The sequence below is a fragment of the Euphorbia lathyris genome, chromosome 5, assembly GCF_963576675.1.
Source record: "Euphorbia lathyris chromosome 5, ddEupLath1.1, whole genome shotgun sequence".
Taxonomy (NCBI): Eukaryota; Viridiplantae; Streptophyta; class Magnoliopsida; order Malpighiales; family Euphorbiaceae; genus Euphorbia; species Euphorbia lathyris.
In genome coordinates, this window is record NC_088914.1 from 5651218 (window position 1) to 5676183 (window position 24966).

The 24966-nt window shown below is 35.1% G+C and overlaps 1 long non-coding RNA gene across 1 annotated transcript; it reads left to right on the forward strand.

The window, feature by feature from the left end:
- The first annotated feature begins 4647 nt into the window (after positions 1 to 4647).
- Positions 4648 to 5453, forward strand: LOC136228621 (uncharacterized). The gene is made up of 2 exons (XR_010688770.1): positions 4648 to 5148; positions 5262 to 5453. It is a non-coding gene; the product is annotated as an uncharacterized lncRNA (long non-coding RNA).
- The last annotated feature ends 19513 nt before the right edge of the window (positions 5454 to 24966 follow it).

A 24966-nucleotide genomic window follows, 5' to 3' on the forward strand; every position in this document is an offset into this window, starting at 1 on the left:
GCAGAAGGAGTTACTTTGGTTTCAGAAGTCTAGGAAGACCTGGATCAAGGATGGAGACCGTAATACTAGGTACTTCCATCTTTCTACGGTTATCAAAAGACAGAAAAATCGGATTGATGCTATTAAAGATCTGGATGGTAACTGGGTTTATGAGGAGGAGGAGATCCGTCTTTTGGCCCTCAATTTTTACAAAGAGTTATTTAAATGAGACCCGGTGGACTTGGATTGTGCTCTAACTGTTTCTATGTTCCCGACTATTAGTAAGGATAAGGTTATTAAAGCTTTTCACCCTATTGACCTGAAAGAGATTGGCTAGGCTGTGTTTAGCATTGGTGCTTCTAAAGCTCCTGGGATAGATGGTCTCCCGACTGATTTCTACCATAAGCATTGGGAGACTGTTAAGGAGGGAGTTCACTCTTTTATTAAAGGAGTTTTTGAAGGCTCTGATGATATTAGGCTTGTGAATTAAACTCTTTTGGTTCTTATTCCCAAAGTGGAGAAGCCATCCTCTTTCTTACAGATGAGCCCTATTAGTCTATGCAATGTGATTTATAAAGTGGTTACCAAAATTGTGGCTAATAGACTTCACTGTATTCTCCCTAAGATTATTAGCCATAATCAAGGTAGTTTTGTCCCGGGAAGATAGATGATATGGACAATATTGTTATCGCTCAAGAGATGGTTCATTCGATGAAGGTCAAGAAGGGTAAGCGAGGTATTGTGGCTCTTAAGCTGGATCTGGAAAAAGCTTATGATCGGATTAACTAGAGTTTTCTTATGGATAGTTTGGAGAAACTTGGAATTCCTGACAAGTGGAGAAAGTTAATTGAGGTTTGCATTTCTTCTCCTATCTTTCAAGTCTTGATTAATGGGGATATGACTGAGGAATTTACTCATTCTTGGGGTATCCATCAAGGGTATCCTATGAGCCCGTTCTTATTTGTTATAGCCATGGAAAGGCTCTCTCATCTTATCCAAGATGCTGCTAACTCTGGGAGGCTGAATCCGATCTCCATCAATAGATTTTGTCCTTCGATCACTCATATGTTCTTTGCTGATGATGTGATGATCTTTGTGGATGGGAGCGAGGAGCAAATTGGTGTGATTATAGATATCCTTACTAACTTTTGTTCTGCTTCCGGTCAAAAGCTTAACATCCAGAAGTCTAAGATGTTGTGCTCGAAAAACATGAACCAAAGTGTCTGTAAGAAGTTGAGTGAGATTTCAAGGATCCCTCTGACCAAGGCTTTTGGAAATTATATTGGGGTCCCTCTCCACAACGATAGGGTTTCAAAGGCTTCTTTTAAAGAGATCTTTGATGAAACTAATAAGAAGTGTGCAAATTGGAAAGCTAATTCCCTTTCTCTGGCGGGAAGGCTTACTTTGATCCAATCTGTGAACTGTGCTGCTCACAATCACTTAATGTAAGCTTGTAAGCTGCTAGAACATGTTCTTAATGGCCTGGATAAAATCAATCGTCGTTTCCTTTGGGGAAACTCAGAATATGGTAATAAAGTCCATCTGGTTCCTTGGAAGGAGGTTTGCCAACCTAAAAATAGGGGAGGGTTAGGGATTAGACAAGCCAGAGACAATAATAAAGTCCTTTTGATGAAAATTCTTTGGAGAATGTGGCAATCCCCTTCAGCTCTTTGGGTTCGGTTATTGTGTGGTAAATATAGAAAAGATAAGATTTTTGGGGGGCCTAAAGAGAGAATTCCTTGTTGTTCCTTCTTATGGAAAAGGGTTAGTGCTGTGTTATCTGAGTTCTGTTTAGCGATTGGTTGGTCGGTGGGTAATGGCAGATCCATTAGTTTTTGGAATGACACCTGGCTAGGGGGGAAGCCTTTATTGGAGGAGTGTACTTCTCCGCCGCCTCCGGAGATTAGGAATTGGAGTATTGACGATATGGTGGATTCAGAGGGAGAGTGGAGGTGGTCAAACTTTGAAGTTTTCCTTAATTTGAAAACGCTCCTGAAGATTCGGGGAGTTAAAGTGAGCAGTGAAGAGGGTGATGGAGATAGTCATTGCTGGTCCCTTACAAGTAACGGGGCCTACTCCTGTAAATCTGCTTTTAAGGCATTCTATATTAACTTAGATTCTCCTCCTTCAGTCGCTTTGAAGAGCATAATAGGAGCTTCCTGTGGCTTGGGGCGAAAAATAGGCTGCTCACAAACGTGGAAAGGAAAAGAGGCCATCTAGTGGAAGCTGATACCTGTAGTAGATGCAATGCTCATGCTGAAACTACCTGCCATACTCTTAGAGATTGTGAGAAGAGCAAAAAAGTGTGGAAGGAAATTATTCCGAGCCATTTACTGACTAAATTCGTTGACTATCCTGGGCAGAACTGGTTTATAGAAGGAGTTAAAGGTTTGCTTTTGCCTGAGCTAGAGCATGGTGCTATTCTCTTTGCAGTTGTTTGTCACCAGCTCTGGCAATGGAGAAACGCTGATATGTTTGGAGATGGGGCAGCCATCTTTCCGAACTTACTTACTTTTTTCTCTACAAAAAGTAATACCTTTATTAATAGCTTCAAGCAGGAGAGTCTTCCGAACTCTTGCCAGAACAAGGCGGTTCACTTATTGGGCTGGAGCAAACCCCGAGAAAGAGCTATGAAGTTAAATTCTGATGGTTCCTGTATATCGAATGGTAGGATTGCGGCTGGTGGGGTCTTGAGAGACGTTGGAGGGGCTTAGGTGCCTGGCTTTGCTCAGAACCTAGGAGTGAGTTCTTCCTTCTCTGCTGAGCTCTGGGGAATTTTCTCTGGGCTTAGGCTTGCGAAAAATCCAGGTTTAAAAAATCTTCTGGTGGAATCGGATAACCTTGAAGCAGTTAAGATGATATCTGAAAAGAGGGCGCTTTGTTTGAGCAACCAAAATTTAGTCAAAGGAATCAAACAGTTATGTTCTTCCTTTGATTGCATCAACTTTGAGCATGTGTTTAGGGAGCAGAACAGGGTTGCTGATCGCCTAGCTGCTGAGGGTCAGATGAGGATGCTGGGTGTCACTACTTTCTTGTCTCCTCCAGATTTCCTTTTTTCCTTGCTTTCTGAGGATATGGTTGGAGTTAGCTTTCTCAGACTAATCATAGGTTAATGTTTTATTTTTTGTTTTTTCTTTTCTTTGCCTACCAAAAAAACTTAATTCTAATAAATACTTAACGTATTAATTCTAAGTATTTAAACTCGTTATCAAACAATTAAGTTAAATTGTAAAAAAATTGGATAACGAACTAATTTAGCATTGTTTTTCAAGAATTCCGCTTCTTCTTTTTGTCTTTTATAACAGTATAAATAATAAAATCAAACTAAACTTTTAAACAGATTTTATTCATTTTTTAAGTATTGAAGTTGATATTAACGAATAGTAGGTTAAATGTGTAATGATATTGAAGTTGATTGTGACCAATAATTTTTTTTAATCTAATTGAATATTTATAATTATAATTTTAAAAGTAGTATAATTAAATATTTTTATAAATTAAGTCATACATTCTTTGAATCAGGGCCGGCCCTCGGCCTAGGCCAGACAGGTCAATGGCTATAAGGGGATTCAATTTTTATTATTATACTGTATACATACTTTTGCTGTAAATATATACTAATTTAGCATTGTTTTTGAAGAATTCCGCTTCTTCTTTTTGTCTTTTCTAACAGTATAAATAATAAAAGCAAACTAAACTTTTAAACAGATTTTATTCATTTTTTAAGTATTGAAGTTGATACTAACGAATAGTAGGTTAAATGTGTAATGATATTGAGGTTGATTGTGACCAATAATTTTTTTTAATCTAATTGAATATTTATAATTATAATTTTAAAAGTAGTATAATTAAATATTTCTATAAATTAAGTCATACATTCTTTGAATCTAAGTTCGGTTTCCGGTTACGTGTAGGGAAGAGACATAATCTTACCCTACCCCGCCCGATAAATCGGCACACGCGTTCGTGTCTGATATTGCTTTAGTCGATGATAACGTTTGTTTAAACCTCTCTTTGATGCTCGTGGGATCTTTCGGGGTTACGAATGCGTATAGAGTCAAACATGACTTTACCCAATGGTATGAAAAGGTGTTAATGCACAATAGTCTTGGCTATCTTGATTAAATTTTAACTACGTATGAATTATCACATAACCTTACGCGTCGTTTTTAATTCTGAGATGATTCTTTGAGTTTGTTTAATAATTTCCATCATGTTTTAAGTTTCGTAACCATATACACGGTTAACACATAACCTCGTGCAGAGAGTTCGAGACTATATCATATGTGAGATTAATGTTCGTGAAACATTCACGTCATTATGACATAACCACGGGTAGCGGATTCGATGATAAAAAAAATATCAAGAAAATTATGTTATATTATGGAGACATAATAACATTGATAAATGATGAAATTTTTTTAATAATCATATATACGATTATTCTTATATATTGGATTAGAATGGGAGTCAATGAATAATTTATATGACCTAAGTTAATTTATTAAAAAAAGCATTTATTAATTATAAGAGAAATTTATTAACATTGAAAAGCAACTCTAATTAGTGTAAAACGAAAAGTTAATAGAAATTGAGTTAATTAGATTAAGCCTACTAAACCATTTTAATGAGACTTGGCCCAAAGTTGATTTAAAAAAACAAAGCCTTTCTCAATTAATCAGTGACCACGTATACCCTAGCTTTAAACTTCAATATAAAAGCATCCTAAACCTATTCCATCTAAACCAGCCCCCATCTTTTACTTCCAGAATAGTATCACAGCCTCTTCTTTTCTTTCTTCCTCTATTCTCCCTCAAAAGCTTAGCCATGGCCGGACCTCCTTCCGCCGCCGCCGGTTACGACTTCCATTCCGTTCCGTCTATTCAGCCTCCTCTCTAATCCTCCTTAGTTTTGCGGTTTCGATGGTTGACCACCGGCAGCCCTGTCTCATCCGTGTCCGCAGCCGCCTACCCCTCCACGGTGTCCGTCATTTTCGTGACGAATCCTTCATCGTTTGTCCGTTCGAGCCGCTGTCTTCCGCCGTCCGTTTTTCGCCTGCTGCCTCGGTCCGCCGCTTGGCCATCTTCTCAGACGGAGTCACCGCGTCTGCCTCCGCATCTGCAGTCGAACTCTGCTCTCTGGTCTGCCGTTGCTGCTGTTCGGGTTGAGGTAAGACCTGTTTATTTATTTTGGTCTGTTTCGTTTTCTTTTTATATATGAGGACTGAAATCTGAAGTAATGAGACGGTGATTAGTTTCTTGCTCTTGTTGTTTTTCGTTTAGATCTGGAATCTCAGAAGAACGATGGTGATGATTCGGATCCGGTGAGGTGGAGAACGGAAATAAAGAGCTTCGTTTGACTAGATTGGATATTTTTGGTTTTCTTTTGGTTTTATTTTTCCTATATTTATGAGTTTTCTGTTTCTTAATACTTTGTAACAGCACAATAAAATAGTGGAAATCTACTCTACTCTATCCAGGACGTGAGGTCTGATTGGAGACCAATGAGGTTTGAATTAAAATTGGATTTAATCTAGTTTAAGGGTAATAAGTTAGTTTGAAGCTCTAATTAACATTTACAAAAATGTAAACCTGCATTATCTAGGAGATGGAAATAATCTGCATTATTTAGGGGGATGGAAATAAGTACGTATGGTTAGCAAAAAATAATAAAATGGTTAGCACAAATAATAAATGTAATGTTAGTACGGTAGGAATAATATATGCAAGGTAGGAATAATATATGCAATAGTGTGGATAACACATATGGTTAATAAAAATAATAAATGGTTAGTATCAGAAATTTAGAATGCATTAAATAAACATCATATACTTAAGGAGCTGAGATTTTTATTTAAAGTTTACAAAATCAGTTCGTTTTCTAAAATAGATGTTTTCAATCACTGTTTTTATAAACTGAGAATAAAAATCCTTAGCTCAAATAGAGAATAATTATTTGATTTATATTGAATTTTGATGAATGTACTCTTTGGATATTTTTAAGTTTGAAACTATTACACTGATTTCTGCCTAAAAATAGTTGAAAAAAACAGAATTGCTCTCTACAACTTTTGGCTCCCAAAATTTTCTCCTCAGATTGGCCTCCCTTAAATGAGCAAAAACAGCTCTACTTATAATCTTTTTCGGCATTACTCTTTTTGTTTTTTTGTTTGTCTTTTCTGCATTGGAAATGGGTATTTCTTTTGAAAAGAGAAATTATAATGCTGTCTATTTTGTTTTTGTCTAGAAATTTGAATTGAAGGTTGGCCTTCTTGAATTGAAGGCTAGATTTGTTCTTTTGCTGTAAAACAAAATGTTGAATTAGTTTTGTAAATATTTTGTTTTTGTTCCATTATTTTACAAGTTCAATTTTTATTCATTTGCCATAAGTTAATTTATGGAAATTACATTCTAAATACAACTTGTAAACCAATTTTTTTTTTTCAAAGCAACTACAAGTGATATTATGAATTGATTTTGTCATAACGTCTTATTTAGACCATAAGAATTCCTAAATATAACTTTAGAACATATAAATTAGAATTTCTAAAATTAGGGTGTTCGTTATGGTTACTTTGTTTTTTACAAAGTACCGTTATTTGGTGTGGTTTTTACCATTGGATTAATTTTATGCTCCATCATCCAATGGTGAAAACTACACCAAGTAACGGTACTTTGTAAAAAACAAAGTAACTATAGCGGGCATCCTAAAAAGTGTTTAGACAAGAATTGAATCTAATTAATGAATTATGTTTGAGGCTTGACAAACTTAAGAAATATACTTAGAATATAATAAATTATGTCTTGAATATAATTTAATATATTAGGAAATATATTTTTATTTCAATAGGTTATACTATGGATATAATTTAATAATCATATCGGAATATAACGAATCGATATAAAAACGTCTCTAATAAATCATATGTGAGCTATAAAGGTCAATACTTTGATATATTTTTTGGATTTGCCAGAATTTTAGATAAAATTTGTTAAGATTTTATTTTTTATTTTAAAATTTCGGATAAAAATGGATATCTACAGTTTATCAAATGTAATTAAAGGCATATATTAACTGAAATTGACATATCAAATTATTATACAGTTACATCCAATTTTTTTTTATAAATTAGAGTGGAATCAAGACATGATGCGTATGAAAGGGCTAAGTGCGGAGGGGTTAACAAATTGATGTATCAATTTTTGTTAGTCCGACTTTTAGTTTCATTATTTGATATATGTTGGATTTGAAATTATACAATTTAATAAACGTTGAGACTGAAATTGTATTATTTAATACGAATGAGTTAAATTAACTATTTCTTAAAAAGTTTGAAGCTATTTTAATACATCATCTCAATTATTAGAATATATAAACTTTATGTACAATTATTTGAATATTCTAAAATAAATGAGATGATTAAAGATAAATGTGTTATTTAGAACTCTTTATTTTCATAAAACTTTTGAACTCGTTTTTATCATGTCTTTTTTATTAAAAAAATTAATTTCTTATCTTTGAGATTCAAATAACTTAATTTCTAAATTAAATTTTAATTTATGAAAAATAAAAAAAATGTAAAAATGTTACATGTATACTCTTTTTCACATTTGGCGCTCCAAGCTAAAAAAAACATTTTACTAGCCCTAACGCGCTAGATTTTGAAAAATTACCCTAACCACAATTAAAATTAGCTTCCAACTTTAAGATCCTGGCTTCGTCACTCGACGGTAACATTTTCACTCTACATTTATCTCTAATGTCTCCTCACTAACTTGACTATTGGAGTTTACCAAAGGGACCACTCCCTGCGTATTCAAGACGCGGACTGATCTCGACTTTGCATAATTCGGTGTGTTGTGGGTGTAACTTATCACTTAAAACTCTTACAAAATCATCTGAGGATTTACACCTATGACCACTTACCTTGTTTTTTTAAATGGTATGACCATTGAACTCTAAAACTTAACATAAAAATCACTTAAGTTTACACATTTTAACACTTGTGATCACTAAACTTTTACTAACTTCTCAAAATAACAATAACGACTTTAAAATAAAATATTCAAGAATTAAAATTGTTCAGAACGATATAATTTTATTGGATGAATTTATTTCTTGATCTTGGTAACTTGTAAGAACAGATTTTTTTTTTATCAATTATTTGATATTCATTAGTTGTAGTCTTAGTTTTTTTTTTTTTTTATCTTTGCTTCTGGTTGATAGGAAATCAAATTTTTTATTTTTTAAAATCGCTATTTTTGGAGCTCTTTCCACTAAAAATCCACTCTCTTTTCAAATCAAACCACGATCCTATTTGGCAAATAGCTGTTAGCTGATTACCTGATTACCTTGTTGTTTAGCTGATTTGACTAGCTGATTGTGTAAAAAACTTGTTTGGTAAAACTTAACTGATTGTTAATAGCTGTTTGTATAAAATGACAAATAAAGACATCTAAAACACTAATTTGAGATTAAAGGATAATTAGCTGATTACCTGATTACCTTTTTATTTAGCTGATTTGGCTATCTGTTTGTGTAAAAAACTTGTTTGGTAAAACTTAACTGATTGTTAATAGCTGTTTGTATAAACTGACAAATAAAGACATCTAAAACACTGATTTGAGATTAAAGGATAATAATTAGTGGTAAAAATAGGGGTGAGCAAAAATTCCAATAACCGAAGACCAAACCGATAACCGAACCGAAATTTTTATTTGGTTCGGTTATTTTAATAATTTGGTTCGGTTCAGTTGTTAAATTTTCCTTATTCGGTATTCGGTTATCGGTTCGGTTACTTCAAAAAAATATTGGTTTAACCGAAAACCGAACTAAATATATATTTAAATAAAAATAATATAATTTTACTTATTTGTTTATTTTTCATACTTTAATTTGTACAAAAAAGCCCAAAATTTTAGTTTTAAACATTACTGAATTAATTTGTAATATGTAAAGTATTTGGTTAATTGAATTTGAAATTGTAAATTCTAAATTATTGAAGCTCAAATTCATAATTTATAACATTTTAAACATTTAAATTAAAAATATAAAAATTTTGGTTATTTGGTTGGTAACCGAACCGAACCAAAAAATTTCGGTTTGGTCAATTTCGGTCATTTTACTTATTTGGTACGGTTCGGTTTTTAAAATCATACAAAATTTGGTTCGGTTAACCGATAAATCGGTTCAGTTATAACAGAACCGAACCGATGCTCACCCTTAGGTAAAAATGTTCAAAAATAGAGATTGAGCAAGAAGCTTATTAAAAAGGCTCAAAATGATTTTTTTCAAAATTAGATTTGACTAGTCAAAATCTCTAAAGTGGCTCAAACCTCTAATTTTAACTCAAAAAACTATTTACCAAACAGGATCACACCTAAATGACATGAAAATGAAAATTTTCAAGAATTAAATGTGTAATGACATTGAAGTTGATCGTAACCAATAATAAAGAGTATCAATTTAGTTCTCGATAACTGAATGTGACACGTAATTCATATTACTCCATTAAGTTCTAATTTCTATCTCCATGTACAATTGCAAAAACTTAATAGAGTAATATAAATGACGCATCACAGTCTGTTATTGAGATCTAAATTAAAACTTTTTTCTAAATATTGTCTATACTAAATCTCTTTTGTACCTGAAGACTAAATTGAAACGTCCAAAAATCTCGAAACTATTTGGATACCTTATCATTTTTTTTAGTAAGTACTGAAGTTGATCGTATTGACATTGAAGTTGACCATAACCCCCCCCCCCCCCACACACACACACATATATTTGTCTAATTAAATACTTATAATTATAAAAGTAATATGATTAGTACATAGTACTCTATTCGTTTCATAATAATTATCGTTTTGAAGAAAAAAATTTATTTCAAATTATTTGATGTTTTATACTTTTCAATGAGCATTATATGTTTTTTTCCAACTTTGTCCTCATATAATGAAAGGAAATAAATTTGCAGAGAAATTTAAGCTTTAATTGCAAGAGGGTAATAAGATAATGTTTAACTACTTTTTAGGCTAATTAGTAGGTTTCTTAGTATGTGTGTAGAAACCTTAGACAATTAAAACGAACGAGAGGGAGTAATACAATAAGATTATTAAAAGCTAGGGATCGTGATCCTTCACGTTCTTCAAAACTGCATTAAATGCTTTTTTTTTAATGTAAATGCTAAATTAAAATGCAAAACATATAATTAACTCACAAATTGCTCCTAGCGGACTGTCCTATTTTTTTAGATACGACTCCTCCTCCCACCGGTTGAATATCTAAAAGATATAATATTACATTTAGAATTTATATAAGTTTAGAAAAATATTGAAATTTATTCCGTCGCGTTTTACATACTTTTTACCGAAAATTTGGCAGAGTCTCATCTGTAAAACGAACATCCTCCTAGTTATAACTAGGGCGAACCCTACATGAAAATACACTTCTATATTCAATAAAATCGACAGTCCAAATCGGGACTTCACAAACTGCAATTTAATAACTTGACTTGACAACAATTCTTAATCAATTCCATATCAGTAATAATTTCTTGGGTAAATTCCAAAACCAACCCCTGTGGTTTCATGTTGTTAAAAAAAAACCTTTGTGGTTTGTTTTTACAAAAAAAGGAGCGTGGTTTACGTCGTTACCTGAAAAATGGAAAATGGCTTAACGATTTTAAAATAGAGGGGTAAAATTGAAAATTCTAGATTTTTTTTTTATCTTCTTCTTCTTCGGCAGGGAGGAGAAGACAACGTCGACCGGTCGCAGGGGAGGAGGAGAACGTCAAGTTCGCATGGGTGAGAAGAGAAAGAGGTCGAAAAGAGAAAAGAGGGAAAGGAAAATTTGGGTTTTTTCTAAATTTGGATTTAGTTTAAGTTGGGTTTAATTTAGTTTGGGTTTAATTTGAAGAAAAAGAAATTCGTTTTTCCAACTTTACCCCTTAGCACTTCTAACGGTGTTAAGCCATTCCGTTTTTCGGGTAACTGCGTAAACCACGCTCTTTTTTTTGGTAGAAACAAACCACAAGGGTTTTTTTTTGAACAACATGAACCCACATGAGTTGTTTTTTGAATTTACCCTAATTTCGTTCATCCTAATTTACTCGTGTCCAAAAATCATATGTGAAAATAGATAAGTATCATTCACATTCAAACTTATTGGAAATCAAAATAAATACCTCAATCTTAAGAGTTAAATTAATTAATTAAGCTCATTCTTGTTCTTCTTGAACAATTTTTTCCAACTTTATAAATTCTGAAATTTTAACATTGAATCCCTAAAAAAAAGGTTAAAAATCACTTAGTATAATTCTATCACCTGTTTTTACTCGACTAGCATACTTCCTTAATTTCTTAAGAATTAAACCGTAAAGAATTTCGTCAAGATTCTAGAATTAAAGTTTCTCCGAATAATGTTTATATGACTATAAAATTAGTAGGATAAATTTCTACGCACTACAATTTTTGTTACCTGTCAGAAAATTACGTTGGTCACCGGAATCCTTCCATTGGAAAATCTGAAATTGATGGTATGGAAACAATAAGTATACCACCATGCTTCTTACAATTTCAGTAGTCTAGAAACACCATTAAACACTCAATTTAGATCGAAAAAAAGCCATAAATTGAGATGGTTAAGGATATTGCTATTTACTGCTCCCTTTTTCCTACTTATTGCCCATAACTTACCATATTTGCCCTCCTCATTTTTTTTCCCAAAAAATTGAAAACTTTTCTCTCTCCCAAGCAAAACAAAAAGTTGATGGCGAATGGATCTGAGAACTTCGGAATATGAAAACTTCTTCTCAGCCAAGGTAAAAATCGAACCTAAAACTTGAGATATTCAATTTTTTTTTAAAAAAATCAGAAATTATTCAATTTTTTGTAAAAATTCCGGAAATTTTGAAAAGTTTCCGGAATTTTTGTTGATGGCAGGAATCACCATAGTAATGACGGGTCTTGGACCCGCCATTACTCTTGGGCGGACGGGTTTTAGACCCGTCGACACAAGAGTAATGTCAGGTCTTTGGACCCGCCAATTCACATGGAATGGCGGCTCACTGACCCGCCATGTCTTATAGACAGACGGGTCCGTGACCCACCATGCCTTATAGACAGGTGGGTCATATGACCTGCCTGTCTATACATAGGACCCGCCGAGGCCAAATTCAACAGCAAAAGCCATTGTTTTAGCCGCTTTTGAAAATAAGGGGTGGGGGCAAATAGGTCTTTTTAGGGCAGTAATTAGAAAAAAGGGAACGGTAAATAGCAACCCACTTAATTAACGATTTTCCGGCAAGACTTGCATGCTTCGATTATCAACCTATCCAAGGGTTTTTCGGCCTCCTGAGTCCATTTTTAGTGTTAGATTTGCGAGAAAGTGAACAGAAAGTAGAGAAACGAAAGATACAAGAACATGAAAAATAGTGGCTGAACGAGGGAGAACGAAGAGTTGTCAGCGTTGAATGTTCGAATAGCGTTCGAAGTGCTGGAAAAACAAAGAAGAAGGGAAATAGTTATCTGCACTCATCCGATGTAAAAACCCCAATTTAATCCTTGTATTTCTCAATTTCATTTTAATCTTTCCTTTAATTTGTTGGTGATTTATAATTTCTTTTAAAACAATTTCATATATTAAATTACTATTTAACATTTAAATCTTTTATTTTATATATATATACTTGGGGTATTATAGTGATGACTAAATATGCACTTCATTTGAAACGTTACGGTTAAATATTTAGTATATTACTAACGTATGAAATTGTGCAAATTTAACCCTAACGTTTCAATAGAAGTGCAGATTTAACCCTAAGGTATGAAATTGTATTATTTTAATCTTAACGTTTAAGTGAAGTGTTGATTTAGTCCTAACATATGAAATTGTGCAAATTTAACCGTAATGTTTTCAAGCAAAATCAATTTTAACCACGCACTAACAAAAATTTGAAAAGACTCATTTGACTGTTGTTTAGCTACATCAGACCTTCTAAACCAGTTTGTCGATGAATTGAAGTAGTTTTATACAACACAGTAAAATGTTTTAGACATTTTAGAAAAACTAAACCTGTTACATATAAATGAATCACAATTCGTTTTGAAAATTGTCTGTGTTATTAATGCACTAAATATTTTTTTAGTAACGTACTAAATATTTAACTTTGACGTTTTAAGCAAAGTGCAGATTTAGCCGTAAAGTTAATGTTAAATATTTAGTGCATTACTAATAAAAAACATTTAGTATATTAATAACATAATAAAATATTTTGACAATTTAAAAAAAAAATTGTGATTAATTTATATGGAGCAGGTTTAGTTTTTTTAACTGTCTAAAATATTTTACTGTGTTATTAATATAGTTACAAAAAATATATAAAACTGCTTCAATTTATCGACAAATGGGTTTAGAAGGTCTGGATAGCTAAATAGTAGTCAAACAAATCTTTTCAAATTTTCGGTACCATGTGGTTAAAAATTGATTGTGCTTGAAAATGTTAGTGTTAAATTTGCACAATTTCATACGTTTGGGCTAAATCTGCACTTCGCTTAAAACGTTAGGATTAAATTTATACAATTTCACACGTTAGGGCGAAATCTGCATTTCCTTTAAAACGTTAGGGTTAAATTTGCACAATTTCTTACACTAAATATTTAACCATAACGTGTCAAACGAAATACAGATTTAGTTCTAATATATGAAATTATACAAATTTAATTCTAACGTTACAGTTATAATTTTATTTTTATTTTTATAATATAATAAATTTTAAAATAATTATTATAATAATTTTAAAATAATTATTACATAAAAAAATTAATTGTTGACATGAATCTCTTTGTGGGATTCCTGTCAACATGTCTATTACGGCTGGCGCGGTAATGGATAATATAATAATAAAAAATTATTTTTTTTAACCATGATTGGGAATAGCTCCTTTTAGGGGAATATTTACCAATCAGGTCTATTAGGATAATTTTTATTTTAAATTGTCCTAAACAAGGGATTAGCCCGTCAAAGTTGGTATACAATTTAAATCTCACTTTACCCACTGGTTCTTCTAACCGCCTCCACCCCCACCCACTTAGGGGTGTTCATCGTTGAAAACCGAACCGAAAACCCCAAATATCGAATAATATATAAAACGGAAATATAACGAATCGAACTATTCTGTTTGGTTCGGTTTAAACCGAACAAACCGAATTTAATTAAAAAATGGATATTATTATATTTCATCATTAAATTTACTTCAACAACAAAAAATTTGAAATACTTTCAAAATATATTCATATTAGTTTATTATCTCAACAACAATAAAACAATTGTTTTTATAAATTCAAATATATGTCTATATATATATATATAAAATAATATGAAATATGTATAATTCAGTGTGATGCGGTGCATTTTTTGCCAAACTGAACCAAATTCCAAAATGCAGTAAAATATTCCAAAATGCAGTAAAACCACTTTTGAGGCAAACCACGATTTGATATCTTTTTATTATCGAAATTTCAATTTTTTTTGGTAGGAAAAGGAAAACAAAAAAAAAAAAAAACCAAAAAACCAAAAAACTTAACCCGGTATCAGCCTCGGGAAGCCAATCCCCACTACATCCTCCAAAAAGAGCGAAGAAAGAAACGTAGGAGGAGAAGAGTAAGTAATGACTCCCCACATCTCATCATGACCAGCAGCCGCCAGACGATCCGCCACCCCGTTCTGCTCTCTGAAGATATGGTAGAAACTAATGGAAACAAAGGAAGGGCAGAGCCTCTTGATACCTTTAATCAAATTTTGGCTATTTAAGCAAATCTAAATTTCAATTTAATATTCTATTATTTATTTATTTTAAATATTCAATATTTTATTATTTATTTAATTAATAGTAATAGAATATGAATATAGAAAAAAATTCATAACCATACTGTTACGATCAATCTAAACCAGCCCATTATGCATACGATTCAAGATGCCAACTATTAAACAACTTATTAGAAACACAAGACAACTAATTAAAAATGTTACCAAATCCCCCGCTCTTGGGGGATGTCCTCAGCGTTGAGGAACATGTACCAAGGTGCATGTGCGATTTGTTTAGATCATGAACTTGGTTGAAATTTTAAGAAATTCTTTTTAGAATATTACATAGTTGTATATTAGTCTAATTATGACTAATATATAACTTACTTTTAGTTCATCTCCATACCAACTTACTAGGGCTCGCCGTTCACAATGAAACTCTTAGTTTGAAACTGTCGGGGCTTAGATAACCCTCGAGCAGTTCGACAACTAATGAACCTTGTGTTCACCATGAAGCCTGTGTTACTAGTGTTGTTTGAGACCAAGTCAATCCGTCCTCGGATTGCATTCATAAGGAAGCGGCTGAAGTTTGCTCATGTTTTTAGTGTTTATCGTACCAACTTAGATGGAGGTATTACTTTGTTTTGGGAAGACTCTGTCACACTAAAATTGCTGAGGTGTCATCTTAATTACATTAATGTGGATGTCACTACGCTCCCCTTCCAACAATGGAGAATGACTTGTTTCTATGGTTTTCTTGAGCGAAATAAAAGACGTGAATCATGGGACTTGCTTCGATCCCTCCAAGGGGTTTGGAGGCTTGGGTTTTCACAAACTCTGTGAATTCAACCTAAGCCTCTTAGCGAAGCAGGGTTAGTCTATTATGTTTGACTCGTCCTCTCTTACAGTCAACATTCTTAAGGCTAGATACTACCATTTTGGCTCATTCCTTACTACCTCTCTTGGATCCAATCCGAGCTATATTTGGTGAAGCTTGATGGCTCCTCAACCTCTTCTTTTGGCAAGCAGCAGGATTCAGGTTGGCTTAGGGAATACCTTTAATATTTGGGAAACCTTTGGCTTATGTCAGAAGGATTAGGTTTTCTTCAGACCCTTGTTTTGTCGGATCTCCAAAATGTAAAGGCTAGTGATCTAATGAATGATTCTAGCACTAGATGGAATGAAGGGCTTCTTTCTTGTCTTGTTAATAGAGACCGTGATTTGATTCGTCAAATTCCTATTACAAGCCGACCGAAGGAGGATGGGTGGTTGTGCTATTTGATCGGACGGGAACATTTACTGTCAAAAGATGGTATAATTTATGATGAGATCTCTTACATCCCATCACAGTCGTCCATTTCCTTAGTGGTTTCAACTTTGGAATGTTGCTGTTGCATCCAAATTTAAAGAATTTTATTGGTGTACCTCTTCCAATTTTCTTCTGATGGCCTCCTCTCTCATATCCAGGGGTGTGAGCCTTGACCCTCTTTGCTTATTTTGTCACTCTCAAGTTGGGGATTCTTTCCACATTCTGGCGGAGTGCGATTTTACGGGCTCCACTTAGTGATTGATGAATTTGGGCATCAATTGCTATTTGTTTTGTCTCTCTGAATAGCTTGACTGTATTTTCACTTCCCAGCCTAAAGAGGTGATTTGTCAAGTTATGCCTATCCTCTGGCATATATGGCAAGCTAGGAACAAGAAGCTTTGGTAAAGATTAGCCTTCTTATTGGAATCGATCCTCCATACGACTCTTAAGGCCCTATCCTCATGGCAAGCTGTTCAGTCCGATCCTCCCGGCTCATGTGTTGTTTCATCTCTCTTTTCTCCCTCTCAATCGATCGCTCCCCCCTGGATTGGCTCAAATGCAACTTCAATGCATCTTGTTTCAATGATCTCAATTGCAACGGTTTCGGCTGTGTCATTCGAGATGCCAACGGTAGGTTCATTGTTGCCCACTCTTCTCGTATTGCTGGTCTTCCTGATGCTCTTACAGCAGAAGTTCTGGGTTTCTGAGGCACACTCAATTGATAAAAAACTACAACCTTAATCATATTATTCTCGAATCTGACTTTCAGCTACTGGTCCAACCTTTTCACAACAACAACTATGCTAACTCCTATGTATGAGTTGTTCTAGATGATTGTAGGTTTCTTTTACGATATTTAAGCTCTTCCATTGTTAAGCATGTTAAGCAGTCATCGAACCAAGTGGCTCATGCTCTTGCACGAGCTTATAGCTCTCAGTCTGATCCATGTTCTTGGGAGGAACACCCTCCCATTTATATTGTTAATCTTGTTCCTTTGGTTATTTAATAAAAATTTTCTTTATGCCAATAATTTTTTATCATAACACACACGTCACCGTTGATGATTATATTTTTAAAGTACGTCCTAAACTAGCTAAACTACATGCTGAAGCAATATTAAACAAGCGCTAAACTACATGTTAAAGCAACATTAAACTTAAGATAATTTGAAAGCAAACCCTTCCTTTTGTCTTATATGATACGAGCATCTCATTCAAGGGTTTGATTCAGGGCGAAGGGAGTCGTGTGAGAAACGAAGCATGAGCAAACATGTGGAGAAAGGGGAAAAACTTCCCCACATGGTAATGTCAACCCCCCACACGTTGTGTGGAGCTAGGGTAGAAGCTAGAAAAGCTTATGATGTTTGCCCACTAGGTGTGTGCCCTGCCACACGTTGAGTGAGCTTATAGTTCTCGAAGGCCACACACCGTATGGCACCCCACACGTCGTGTGGCCTTGCTAATTCTGCCGTAAAAAGGATAAGAAGAGCTAGGGGACAAAGGGACCGATCATGCCCTAATTTCTACTTTCTCTTAATTATGGTTATGCCATTCTGATATTATTATTTTGCCATTTTATGTTAATTCCCTAAATGCCATTTAGGCACCCCTTTCCCATACTACCCCTATTTATCTTTGTTCATTTGTAACCCTAGGTAGGTTATTTATGTCTTTTACTTTTTGATTGGGAGAGCTATATGAAGCCTCTTACTTGTAAGGATATGAAACTTTTCTTTAATCAAAATTATATCTTCTCTTTAAAAGAGTTTGTTAGGGTTTTATACCTTCAACAATGGGGGATTTATGATTTCCTACAGATTTAGTCCATGAAACCCGAGATTAACTCATTCTAGTTTAGTTAGAGAAGAAATCTATTTGTTAATTTAGGATTAAAATCAACTCATTCAACATTAATCCGTGTTAGTTGGTATCAGAACCGATCGTTTTCCTAATAGAGACTTCTTCGATAATGATTCAATCGAGTTTTTCACAAGCCTTAAGAGAGTTTACCACCAAGAGCCTTGAAGAATGGCAAGTCGAGTTTAAAAAGATGGATTTCAAGATTGGCAAAGCAAAGGGGAAAGACAATATAAAACATGGAGCAAGAAAAGATGGAGAGGTTACGATGAATAACTCGAAGTAGCTGGAGACGACAATGTCGAGCCCAATGAAAAATATATAGAGAAACCTCCATCTTAGCTCCTAAAGAATCATCCCAAATCTGTCCTCCATCGCACAATGAAGAAGTAAATCCTAAACTTTCTATTCTTAATATGGAAGTTATGGGTAAGCCTATTGCTAGTGAGGATTTGGTTGTTTGTGACATTGCTAATGAATTAGATTCTCAATACGGGTTTATTAATAATGAAATGGTAGATGAGAATTTGAATCTATGTGTGGATGAGGAGGAAGGAGTGTTTGTAGTTGAGGACATTAGGGAAACTCATGTTGAGAAGGGTGCTCTCCATGTGTTTGATTAAATTCCCCTTAGGCATAACTACATTTGTATGCTTAAAGAAAAGGAAGTTGTTTATCTTGAAGTGGGGGAAAATAGTTTAGGGCTTGATAATCCCTTTGAGGAGAATGATGCAATCAACTTATATGTGGAGATTGATGGCTATGATGATGGAAGAGATGTTTGTGGTTCAACCATGTTGGGATATTGTATGTCTTATGAGTGGGAGAAATTGGCGAGTGAGATAACCGGTTTGAATTATGAGAATGAGCGGGTGGAAACGAGAGATCATAGGAAAGAATGGATTGTTGACAAAGAGGGAAAGTATGATCATAGAGAATATGAGCTAAAAGAGGATATTGAGGAGGAGGAGAAACAAGCCAAGAATGAGCTAGAAAGAAATGGTGAACCTGACTATTATGAGAGTGAATTTGAGGATGGGGTTGAAGAGAGAGAGGATGCTTCCTAGGATGAGATATGTGAGGATGGTAAATTTTATCATCATGTGAATGAAACTGATTATGATGAAGATGATAGAGTTTACCATGATAAACTATCAGTTTTCTAACGAATGAGTGGAGGGATAAGATATTGGATCCTCGTGTTAACTACTATGGAAATAAACTATATTGTGTTGCAATGAAGATGAAATTGAGACGATAACTTGTCTTAATAAGATAACAATCTCGGCCTGAAATTATTAACTATATTCCTAATTCCTTTAGGCTGATTCTTGGTAAGGAAAAATCCTTAAGTTTACTAAGAAGCATGAATTACAATGAAAGCTAAAGCTAAGACGTAACCTAGACTACGAAGCTGCACTATCCGATTAAGGTATAGGTAAAGTTAAGTTACTCAGATGAATCTTTTACTTGATTAGGTTTCACAATTCAACCTATCTCGCTAATTACTTAATTAGATTTCTTAGCTTAAGGTGAGTAAATAAATCTTAACTGAATCTCTCATTTTACACTTTTTACAACACGATTTAAACAATAGTTTATTGATCCATATTTGTTAAACATGTTTCACCTCCATCTTAGCCAAAGGTGATTTACCTCGTGTCTGAGCTAAAAGACAGAATTGGGGGGGGGGGGGGGGTAAGGTGGATTGATGGTGAGCCCATGTTTATCAAATATGTTATTATAATTCAAGATAGATGAATGGAAAATGAGATGGAAAGAACTTGAATATAAATAAGTAATAAGATAAACAAAGGATGAAGACAAACCAATATTAATAAGGAACAAATGTACCTTGATAGAATGTGTCAAAACCGAATTGAACTTACTTGAATGGAAAATGAAGGTAAAAACAAACTATATGGTGAACTAAAGCTATAACGAAACTAAATGCTAAAAAACTAAATAATAAATACATAGTACAAGCCTCTTTTTATAGTGCTTAAACCCTTCTCTTGGTCTATCTAGGTCTTCCAACTACTTCAGAGTCAAAATACAATGTTCAAGGTCGATTCAGATTAGCACTCCCGAGTTAGAGATGAACTAGGAACAAATCATTCAGTTTGGTTGTTGTTTGTCGAGTAGCCCGGGGTCTGCTCGCTGAGCAACATGCCATTTTCACGTTTTCTCATTGGTTGACTATGCTTCAATGGTTGACTTTGACTTGCATAATTTGACTGCTTGTTTGGTAACTTCATTTGACGAGAAAAGATGTTACTCGTTGAGTACTGAAGCCAGCTCGTCGAGCAATGTCTTTTGTAACATCCTGTTTTGCTCTGTTTTACTTCGTTTCATGCTCAATTGTTCCTAAAACAACTCTAAACATTCATCAAACAACTAATAGATAGAAGACACCATAAACCAGGGTATTAAGGCGATTGATAAGCCCAAAATATACCTAAAATAGCATGCATAATTATGTCAATTTTATGTGAAAAATATGTTAATTATATTATTTTGGAATGATTTTACGTTGGTATTTGTTACTTGTCTGTAAGGTGTTAATTATTTAGAAAAATCCAAATATGAGCTAAAATGGAGTAGAAATGAGCAAGAAATCAAGTTTTTAGTGAAAGATGCGTATGAGAATCAAAAGCCATGTCAGAGATTTTCACCACACAAACAAGGAAGTGAAGAAAAGTCTCTATCGCGACCGAGATTATCAAAATCTTGATGGCACACGCTAAAAGGTAGTAGCAACACCGAAATTCCCTTCTTCCTTCCTCTTCCCCAAATCTCTGCTGAGATTCCTGAAATCTCTATAGGGACAACAAGTGTTTTAGGCACATTTTACATGTTTTATTCTCCAAATGACGCATCATTCATCCGGATAGAGGCAACTCTTCACCAACGGACACACCTCTTCAACACACCTTTTAGACAATTATAAATAGATGAAGAAATTCATAATTCATAATTCAATTCCTACATTAAAACCAAAATAATTTCTTCTTTTATCATATCATTTCCTTAAACACAAACATCTATCTCTCTAAGAAACAATAGATCATCACCATGGAGACTCTTCTCCGACAGATATATCAGAAAGTAGGAATGAGGAATACAGTGATTGAAATTATCTTACCCAGACGTTTCGGTTTGAGAATCTGTGGTTGAAAGACTCGATATGTAGACAAATTATGAAGGAGGCGTGGAGGAGAGGAAGCCACTCTGATATACAACGGAAAATCACTGAATGTGGTAGGGCTCTGTTCGGTTGGGGAGACAAATATATTGGACATCTTCGATCACAGTTAAAGGATGTCAGAAAAGCTCTTAGTTTGCTTCGCAACAGGCGAGATCATTCTGGTATTGAGGAGCTTAATTCTTGTTAGAATCGGTATTTTGAGATTCTAGGATCCATGAAGGTGTACTGGAAGCAACGAGCAAAAGTTCATTGGTTGAAGGAAGGAGATTCAAACTCTAAATTTTTCCATTCTTTTGCTAATGGAAGGAAAAAGAGTAATATGATTGACAAGCTCCAGGACGAAGCAGGAGATTGGCACGACTGGGACGGTCATTTACGAGATCTCATGATTGATTATTTTACCACGTTAGTTAAATCTAGTAACAGTTCGTCAGTTGGAATTCTAGATAGCGTTGAATCTGTTATTACACCTGTGCAGAATGCTAGTCTTTTGGAGCATATTACTGTGGATGAAGTCAAGAGCGCTGTGTTTAGTATGTGATAGGGGCATTTCATCCCTATCTTTTAGCGTGGTTTACGGTTTATTTTCGAGCTAAATAAATTAGTTTAATTACAAAAATAAAGTATTTTAATAAAATAATGAAATAAAAATAAAATCCGAGCTTTTGGATAATTTTCGCTATTTTTAGTTAAATTTAGAAAATAAACGTCAAGCTAACTCGGCTCGTGAGAAGTGTATTTCGCAGGTACAAAAATACAATCCACGCAGGGCGTACAACCCTCCACGCGGGACGTGAAAACAATGAGTCAGAAATGATTGCTCAATCCTGAAACACCACGTGGGATCTACTCAGCATACGCAGGGCGTGTCAACCACCACACAGGGCGTATGACATCTGTCAGAAAATGATTAACCCAATCCTGAAAGTCAGACTGCATGGTCTCCTGGAGTCAACTCTTGATACGCGGGGCGTATCACCTAACACGTGTGGCGTGTATGGCAGTTCTTTAACGTCTAGAAACCAGAGGCCCAGACACGCGGGACGTCTTCCAGGGTACGCAGGGCGTGTTCGAGTCAACAAGATCTGAATATGGTCCACCTGCAAGAGATTTCTGACAGAATGGGCAACTACGCAGGGCGTCTCCCACCATACGCAGGGCGTGTCCTGAGAATTCTGTAGGAAATAATGTACCTCTATGATTGTACTTTGTGAAATTACCACTCCACCCCTAGCTTGATGTATAAATAAGAGTGACTAGCACTCATTTTAGTATCTAGACTTGGCTATAGAGTTTAGACATTCAGATTTTGTATAGCTTTACTCTATCACCTTGAGAGCTTGTTTGTATATCCCGTCACTCTGTCAAGTTCCGCTCCATCATTCGTCACCAAGCTCGAAAGTTCCACCTCCAAGTCCTAAGAGACGGCCTTGAGTCTGGTTGGCTAGTTCCGAGGGCCGATTCTTCCCTCTTCGCATGCTAATTAGCTTGCACACTTCCTATGTACTAGGCTTGGTTGTATTCATCATTTATGCCTTCCACATTTATAATATATGATTTGCAATTTCCGTTTCTATATACGTATTGATGTTTATTGCTTGTTTTGATACTCATAATTGACTATTGTGTAGGGGAACGCGATTTCCGACGCCATTCGGGCTATCTTTAGGGATTCATATAGGTGTTGCCTACCGGAAGTGACGCTCCGGAAACCGTAGGAATTGACACACCACAGAACTTACGGGCCCTAGTTTTTGATCCCCAGCATTAGACACGCCTTGACTAGGAATCACGTAGTCTAAGTACTTCACGGGTCGGTCGAACTACACGTAGTCGTCTTTGCAAGAATAGATATTTATAACTTATCGTCGCCATTGCACTGCGTAGAGTATTTGTTATATAATATCTGTCTCACCAATAGTTTAGGAGTAGTTGGTAGTCGTCACCAAAACCCCTCTAAAGTATTCACCACTTAGATAACGTATAAAACCGAGTCGTTTAATACTTGTAATTATAAATCCCGTGGATTCGATACCCGGTCTTAACCGGATTATTACTTGATACGACGGGGTACACTTGCCCTAAGTAGCCGTTGCGTCTAGTGAAGATAGAGCATTAAAAATATCACATCCATAGTCATAGCACAATCATCGCAATACACATTTCATCATTAGAAAAAGCTCTGCACCTAGGCGCCACGCGCATCAAGTTTTTGGCGCCGTTGCCAGGGATTTATAATATCTTGCAATATTAGACAAAAACGTTTTATTATTAGTTTAAGCATTTGTAAATATTATTTTCTCTTTTTGTGAATAATTTATTTCGTTTTATGTTACTAATGATTTGTTTCCTGGTATGATGCTTCATAGTCGTCGTCGGTGGGCCGACCGGATGGATGACGAATGCCCACACTCGACCTCGCAATTCGATGTAGTAGACTATTTGCTTAGAGATATTCATGAAGGATTATCTAACACTGTGACATATTTCAGGGAAATAGAAAATCTATGGGCCAGATTGAAGTCTCCTCTTAATTCCGCTGAGGACGAATCAATTCGAGATTCCAATTCGGTTCGTCAAAATGGGACGCTCGAGGTAATTGAGTTTTCTCAAAAGGATTCCCCAGTGAATAAAAGTTGTCTCAGTTGTAAGAAAATGGACATCGATGAGTCAGTTGTGCGCGGACCCATGGAAATAAATTCAAAATTAGAAGAGTCGGAGGTTCCTTCTACCTCAGAATATTTCACTCTTTTTGAACTACCAAAGGAGTCCAAAAGGGAGCAAACTAAACTCTTCGATAATTTCTATAAATATAGTTTTTGGTTTTTGTTAAATTCTTTTGGAGCTAACAATCCGTTTTGTAGGTACGGGTTGTTTATTCAAGAATTTGGATATCTTACGCGATTAGAGGCATTCACCTAGGATGGGAAGAAGTCCAGCTACTCCGACTCTAAATGTAGCATCGGTTTGAATTTCTCAAACCACTTGTTTATATGTATCTAAACCATTTTTCGACTTATTTATTTGCACTTTTGCTTTATTTATTTTTACGCGTGACATTTTTTCGTTCTTCCCGTGTCTTGTTATATTAGTACTATTTTTATTTTTATTTTTATCTTTTCTAAAAAATTAAAAGAAAAAAAATCCCTTTAGAAATCCAAATACACGCGGGGCGTACACACCCGTACGTCCCGCGTGTTCCGGGCTCTGCTCTTTTTCATAGCAAAAACTGCAAAGGACGCGGGGCGCCCCTACTCCACGCCCTGCGTGTTCCCCTTTTTCAGTTCTAAAAGAATAAAAAGGCCACATGTCAAGGACACGCAGGGAGCCCCATTGGACACGCCCCGCGTATCCTGGGGAGCTACGAAATGCAGACTCCCCATGGCAACCTTTCCTCTTTCCTCTCCCATCAATCACCTCTTCCCCAAAAATCTTTCCCACTTCTCCACTCCACCCCCTTTCTCTCCAATCACATCACAACCTTTTGAAATCCATAATAAATTCATCTTAATCACTTAATTACCCATTAGAATAATAAAAACATTAAATACACCATTAAAACCCATAAAAATTTAAAAAGACTCTCTTCAAAATTAAAAAACGATCATGCACGCGGGACGTATCCCTGAGTACGTCCCGCGTCTCCGCCATCTCCCAGAAAAAAACTCTGACCAGGAGACTTGACACGCAGGGCGTACACCCAAGCACGCCCCGCGTGTCCAACCACTCTGCACCAAAATAAAACCAGGAGGCGGGACACGCAGGACGTGGCCCCTTCACGCCCCGCGTATCCCGCTTGGGAATCCGAA